Here is an 8,442-nt window from a genome sequence, read left to right on the forward strand (position 1 = left end):
TGGGTCACTTATATAATTACAAGAAAATTAAAAGCTATAGAAATTATCTTAAATTTTAAATTTTGCTAATTAATTATTATTTAATTTTTTAATCATTATTGTTATTATTTCTAATTTGATAATCCTAAGCTCGTAAAAATGAAAAGAGTAATGTGCGTACTTGGCTATTTTACTGAAAAAAAAAACGATAAACAACTCGACCAGTATTAGAATACAATGAATACATTAATAATTTTAACGGAAATCAAGTCAGCATTAATAAAATACCTTTTTTAAATTTGAATCCATTTGACTAATATTCAACTACAGTACCTATTCGAAATCATTGTGACTTGTAAACGAATACTTACAGGGAACAGATGTATATAGGTATATGTGTTATAACAATATAACCTATGGGTGTAGGTATACTAGGAGAAATGCATACTTTTAAATATTAAAAACCATTGGCTGTACTATTATCATTTAGTATTTCTATATAAATAGAAACAAGCATAATGCCATAAACATACTTTATACTTATTATTATAACACATCAACGAGTAGGTAGGTACATACTTATCTACTTTTTAAAATTCTTTTTCAACTTTAATAATAATTATTGGTTAAAATAAGGTAAAAAAAATAATGAAGGATGAAAGTAGTTCCCAGCATCTATACAGTTAAATAGATAGTATTACTATTGTGTAATATTTGTAAAGGTATTATCGAAGCACCAAAATTTAAAAGGTTTTGCGGTTTAGGAACTTATAGTATAACAATTTTATTTTAATAACGTAAATACATAATAGTTGAATCATTACAAGTTACAAACCGTGAGTATTTAATAATAACAACTTAACAATTGTGTAGGTGCATAATATATTATAATTTATAAGTTAATTTATATTTAATGGTTGACATAGTATGATTTTTATATTCTTATATGCTATATGATTCATAATATTAAATAATATAAACATATTTATGTAATACGTACAATATTTTTTAATACATTTCTACAACACGTATTTGTTCATTTTAAGCTGAAATAAGTAATCTACAGTGTTCGCATAATCGTATTCAGTATTTACTAAATTCAAAAATATAGTTGTATTTAAAACATAAAAAATATATACCTTTAACACTTAACAAATAAAAATATTATAAACTCTACTTAAAGAATACATAGTATACTTCGATATCAATAATAAAAGACTCGAAAAGGTAAATAAGACAGTACCTAAGAATGCCATCTGACATATTATTAAATAATATTTTTATATGTGTAGTAAATTAAACTAAAAGCATGGATAACTGGTAAGTGGTTACTGGTTAGTATATTCTTACTCTGTGGTTAGTGGTTACACTTATCTATTAAGAATCCTATACAATCTATTAAATGAAAAAATATTATGTGGGAAAGCTGGGTAGTTAAGTAGTTCCGTACGAGAGGCAAAACCGTATGAAAAGGTTTTCTGAATATTGAATCAAAATGGGAAAAATTTTATTGATGTTTATTTATCCATGACCGTATATTTATTGTTATCGACAACAATTAACCTCAATCCTAATAAATTCCCTCTCAAATTCCTATAATTTATTATAAAATATGTGTAGGTAATCACTTTTTCTTTTCACATAATATTAAAATGTTTATACATAATTTTGTTTGATGAGCACGAAAATTGTTTCAAATTACGAAAAATTAAGTACAGATTATTTAGTAGGTAATATAATTTGGATCAATATCGCTTATACTTTTTTCTTAATTATTGTTAATTTAAAACCACCTACTATAGGTAAAAACGTATGCCCTTATGCAAGCTTTCTATCAACTATATAATAGGTAAATGGAAGTCATAATTATTTTATAAAAAATGAATTTTTTAACAATAATTTGTGTAACAACATTTCTTAACAGTAATATTGTGTATCACCAATTATATTTTTACTATTTCAGATCATAAAACTATCAAACGGTCTTGCTCCAAGACTAATACGATTTTACCCCACCTATGGGGCAAAATCGTATTTTTAAGTACTTTCAAAACTTAGATTTTTTTTTAAGTTGGTAAAATTTTTTAAAAATGCTTAAATATTATTGAAACTAACAATATTTGTAATTTAATTACGCAATCCAATTTCAAATTCTTAAAATTTTGTAAGTTCTACAGTTCTTAGAAGTTAGTATAGTACAGTTCTGCCCCGCCTTCCCTGTATTATTTTAATATGTTATATTATACATTCTATATTTCTTTTCTTTGAAATTCTTAGCATTTAAAATTAATTTTAGTACTTCATTATAAGTAGGTACACACGATCACTGATAACAAACAGTTTTTAGCCAATTCTTGTAGCTGCAGGCTGCAAGTGGTTATTTTAAAACTAATTGTATTCACCCTCAATATATTCATTTTGAGATTAAACTATACATTAGTATGGAAGTCTACAATTCTGTCTGTTCAAAGTTAGTTTAAGCCAAAATCGAATCATCAAACAAATTTTTTCAACCAAATATTGTTCTTCTTTTTTATTGATTCTCTTTAGTTATTATAATATTATAATTCCATTTTTAGTTTTCTACTTATTGGTTATTATTTATTACTTAGATATATATTGAAATTTGAAGCTATAATAGTTCATTGAAATAGAGTTTCGTTTTTGAGAAATTTAAAATACTCAAATTTCATATTTGTAGTTTTAAACAGTAGAAAGACTGAAAGCAAAAAAAAAACAGAAATAATGTTGGGATATCAAGTTATTTTACACATAATGTATAATATATGTGGAATTGTTTTTAAAAAAATACGAAAAATACCTATTGTTATTTGTTACTTGACAGTTTCGAATCCTTGAAAATAAATATGATATTTTATATTATTATTATATAAATATGAAATGTATTATATTATTATATTATACAGTTATACTTTTTAAAAAAAAATTAATTAATAATCTTTATGGGAATTACAGCAAAAAGTGTTACAAATAATAATTACAAACTTTTTAAGAGCCATTTAATATTTATTCAAACTAGTATAGTTAATGCCTTTTATACAGTTATTAAGCGTATTATCATTGTGCGTACTGTATACACTAGTGTACATGTAAATTCTCTGTAGTAGGAATGTAAACCCCCACGAAATCCTTTCATTAAAATATATTTATTAAGGACTAGGATATAACAATGTAAACTATTTTGATTGAAATTATAGTACATAATAATTGTATTGATAAATGCAAGACAAATCTGTATTGAATTTTTAATCATATACAAATACTGAAATATAACTAAGATATAAACTTTTTTTTATACATTTTATTTTACATAAGTACCTATTGTATATTTTAATATTTTAATTTTACTGTTATCTAACTAACGCGCATTGTGTACACTAAAACATTTTTAGTAAATTGAATTTATTTCCGTAATAAATAATAATAATTAATAATGTTACAAACAGCGCTATGTAAATCAATAGATAATTAATTCATTGAATCATTAGATTCTAAACGAAAGAATTTTTGGGTTAACAATAATTTTTAAATGACTTCTCAAATTGATTTTTTTTTTAGAATGAAAAACTAAAATGTTACGTAGAGCGTAGAGCACTTCAATTATTTGGAAGTATAATTTAAATTATTATTATTTAATATGCAGGAAAAATATTCGAATTTTCCAGTATTTTTCCAAAAATGTTAAACAATTCTAGGAAACACCCACTTTAATCAAAAATACTTTTCGTGTAAAAATAGTTTATTTACTTTATAATAATTAATAATAGATGGAATTATTATACAACAAATGAAAATTATTAAGAGTGCTAGAGAAATTGAGGTTTAGTCTTGTGGATGTTGGAAAAAAGTATTTCTTAGAAATAATTGTTGGTTTTACAGACTAAACCTTAATTTAAAAAAATCAATTTTAATGAATATATATTAATAATTTAAAATTCATTTACTATTTTTTTTTTGGAGGTACTGTATAGAACTTATTAATTTATTTTACTGCTATAAAAAGTATTTTATGAAATAATTCATAAAAAATGACAATGTAAAACCAATACATTCTTTATTTCTTTTTTCTTATATATAATTGGTAGTTGATTAAAAATACATCTCTAAAATAATTCTCCAGCAACTCATTAGTAAAAACTTTCCTAAATGTAATTTTATTTCTAATAGACTTATAGTATTTAATGTAATATGTTGCATTATTACTTATTAGTTATTACAAACTAAGTCTAATTAAAAATTAAAATTTTAAAAGAACTAGGAACGGAATTGTATTGTATTGATCATTACATGATGTTGAACCATAAACTTTACGTTTTTTACTTTTATAATTCTTTAAAATTTATATGATCATATACCTTTTTAATAATGAAACAGTGATATAAAGAAAAATCATTTAAGAAAAAAAAATCTACTAATTGGATGTGTTATTATAACAATTATCCTTGTAATGATTTAATACATACATATATCATCTAAATAAACCTTCATTTTTCAAATGCAAATACTGAAATATATAACCAAACATCCTATGATTACCTTATAAATAAATATTACGCATTAAAGTGGAATTCATATAATATAATTTCTAAGATATAAATAAATTGAAATTCAATAAGAAATTCCATAAATATATAGGTATAACGAAATATATATACACCTACATATAAAAATAAAAATAATAGGTATAAACATCTGTTTTTAATTACTCTTTATTGTAACTGTCAATATATTTTGTCATTAAGTCTCGGCCGTAATTATTGCAATTTAAGTTCTTATTGCAATCCACATCTTGAATTAAAATAATTATTTATACGACCATGAGTAGAAAATCGGTCATTGCAGAGATAAATGCCATATCAGTTTTATTGCAACTTGTTTTAGAATATTATATTAATTAAAAATATTTATTTTAAGTGATTGATAAATTAAAATAATTAAAACTAAAAAGCGTTTTTAAATAAGAACTTATTTTATATAATATTCAATATTCTAAAGTATTTATATAGTAACTATTTTATTTACTTAATCCATATAAGTAAATATTATATAAAATTAATATAATTTGATTTTTTTGACCCTTTTACTGAATTTCTCTCTTTGACTAACGCACAACGTGCCAATTTGTATCTAAGATAATCAGCTATGTGTTGTTATTATTTCATTCTAAATTTATAGTAAATAAATTTAAAATAAAAGAACATAATCTGTTTGTACGTTACATTTTATATTTAAGAATGTTTAAATAATTGTAGTATTTATAACTTGAAAGTCGCATAAATATTTTAATACTGTAAATATACAGATATTGTTCTTAACTTTGAATTTAATAACACGTTACCAAATTAATTTTAATATTTAAGCTAAATACACAGTAGATAAATTCTGTTTAACTCAAATTTGCCATGTTTCTCGTGGATCTAAGAAATAGAATAAATTGCACACCTGAGACCTAGCTAACACATAATATTATACCTTACTTATATATTATACTATACAGTATATTATATATACTTTCAATTTTTGACAACATAAATTTTAAAAATCTTTTAATCAACATCTCAAAAATTAATGACGAATTCAGTAATTGTTATAAATTTAATAACTGTTAAAAAAACTTCTCCTTTTATAAAGAGAAGTCAGTGTTGTAAACATTAAAAATACAGTTTATTGTATTTGTTTGTATATACACAAACGTCTGAGTGATTACACCGCAATATCACAGATTAAACGAAACATTGGAAATATATTTTATAAATATAATAAGGTACCGAATAAAAAACATTTTATTTATTGTATATACTCTGACTTTCAAGCATACTGTTTCATACTGTTTAATAACAACTTTATTGTAATAATAATATTTACTATAATAGGTAATTGATTAAGATTATGTAAACAATCAAAAAATATATAAGAACTTATATTACATTAAATTTACATTAGATTTTAACAAATATTTTTCGTTATGAGTTTTAAATATAAGGATTAGGATCATGCATAAATCAATGTGCATTACGATGTATATCAATGTACTTATATTATATTTTACATTAGGTATAAAAGATGATTTAGAGACTTTAACGACAGACCAAATGGAAAAATTAGATACTATATTATACTTTATCATTCATTATAAACAATGATAATTTTAAAAAAATATATAGAAATATTTCTAGAGCTAAAATTTCACAAAACAGTAAACACAATCGAATTTTATTAAAACGTTTAAAATTTAACTTAATAAAGCTACTATAATTTTAGATAGTAAATTTACAATATATAATATATCAATATGTTAAGTACCTACCTTTACTTATTCTAAGAATTTGGAATGCACGTATATGCATTCGTAATTTTGACGAATTCGTATTATCTTCTTATTTACACATACACCGCACACAAAAAGAATGACGATTGCATTATAACTCGGCCATTTTAGTTATTTTAGTATTTGATTTTGAATTTAGCATCAACAAACTTAAAACGTAGTAAACATAGGTATTTAGACACTCAAAAAACAACGTGGTCACGCACAATCACGCGCGAGATCTCGATTTTTATTTATTTTGTTTTTAAAATATTACTCTATTACTTATATTTTATTACCAACGTCGAGCGCAACACTCTAACAACGATCCAACGTATTCTCGGTACTAACCGTGTAGCCGGAGTCACGAACGACCTTACCAGCGGTTTTCTGGTTATACGGTTTCACCTGTGCTCCTCTCTACCAGTATCTATATGCTCGTTGTGTACGAGATACCCCCACCATTCACATTAGCCTTATGTTCATGCTCAGATACTCGCAGTACCTGTATCGAAAATATATAAAAAAAAAAACAAGCATTACAAATAACACAATAATTCATTTTATTTTTTCATCAAATCATTTTTAATTGAATACATTTTAATTGTTTATCTACATCCAAGTTCTCAAAACAGGAATATTTTAAAAATGGTACATTTTATCGAATTATCACCTTTAATACTGTGCATTCTTTTTCTATATTATAATACATTATTATGGATTATTTAACCCGTTTAATTGTTTAAAATAAAAATAAAATATTTGTATTCTTTATGTATTACGATTTACGCTCTTTACCAAATAAAGCAAAGCAATTTAATACAAATTCAAATTAAAAGGTTACTTATAATATTTATACACGATCAACGTATGGTTAACAAATTAATCTAAATTATTTCAATATATAAAACACACTAGTCTATGAGTTATTGTTTTTATTATATAAAATGTTTAGACAATGTTGTAGTCGTACCTCGTACTGTCGTAGTCTGTTAATATTAAGTTTTAATTTTAGATACCTTATATAGTTATATATTATACGTAAACAGGATGATTCACTAAACATACACAAACCTATTTTTTATTTAAATAAAGTGATTATTTTAATTCTTACCCGTGAACATTTTATACGTACGATTAAAGACCATATTTCCAAATTTACAAACTTCTGTTTTTTAAATGAAAAATTAGAATACCTACATTTTTAATGCAAATTACTAAGTAGATAATTTTTTTGAAAATTTTAATGTACATAATTCAAAATTCAAACAAATATAGTTTTATAAATATTGAAATATTCATACCTATCGAAGTACACTATAACTACCTAAATAAATGTAATATATTATATAATTGAATGTAGTATATTTTATTAAATTTTCACTATTGTTATAAATTATAAATGTTAATAGATTAATACCGATTACTACAATGTTCAACTCATCATATAAATATTATATATTTTGAAACATTATCATTGATCATATTTTATTAGTATATAAAGACAAAGTTAATAACTCAAAACTGCTTGATCGAATATTGATTTTGTTACGTCAACATTTTCAGAAAGAAAATCTGTTAAATAATTAGTTCACATGACCACAGAAGACTCTTTAAGTAATAAAAAAATCTTGAATAATTTTAAAATACGGTTTTTTTTTTGTATTTTGACCCTTTCTGTAGTAGAAAAAATGAATATCGGAATATTTTCTAATAAAAAATTTAATCTAGTTGGTAGAATAGATGATTAAAATTCAATATTAAATAATTATCGTACTTAACTTAATAATTGGTAAACCAAAACAAAATTAGAGAAAATTGGGAGTTTTTACATAAAACTAGTCTTTGTCAAACTGAATTTTCTTATTTTGTTGTAATTTAAAAATGAATAACCGCGCGTAGATATTTCCATCAAATGTTTATATTACCTAGCATTATATATATATATTATATAATGATATTATTTTCAAAATAATTTGACTATTTTTTTTTATAGATATTTAACATTTTTTATTTTTTTTTTATGATGTTAATGAAAAAATGTTGGCACGTTAAAAACTGAAAATTCAACATAATGTTATTCATCAATTATTATTGTAGTTATTATTTGAAAATATTAATGATACATAGTTACG

The 8,442-nt window shown here is 22.8% G+C and overlaps 1 protein-coding gene across 1 annotated transcript in view; it reads right to left on the reverse strand.

Moving 5' to 3' along the window:
* The window catches only part of LOC114119784 (hillarin), a 39,201-nt gene extending 32,536 nt beyond the window's left edge, over nucleotides 1-6,665 (reverse strand). The window contains exon 1 of the mRNA XM_050200059.1: nucleotides 6,308-6,665. The gene's annotated coding sequence lies outside the window, so the exon portion shown is untranslated. The remainder of the gene's footprint in view (nucleotides 1-6,307) is intronic.
* Between the last annotated feature and the right edge of the window lie 1,777 nt (nucleotides 6,666-8,442).

This window comes from Aphis gossypii, chromosome 2, assembly GCF_020184175.1.
Source record: "Aphis gossypii isolate Hap1 chromosome 2, ASM2018417v2, whole genome shotgun sequence".
In the NCBI taxonomy this organism is placed as follows: domain Eukaryota; kingdom Metazoa; phylum Arthropoda; class Insecta; order Hemiptera; family Aphididae; genus Aphis; species Aphis gossypii.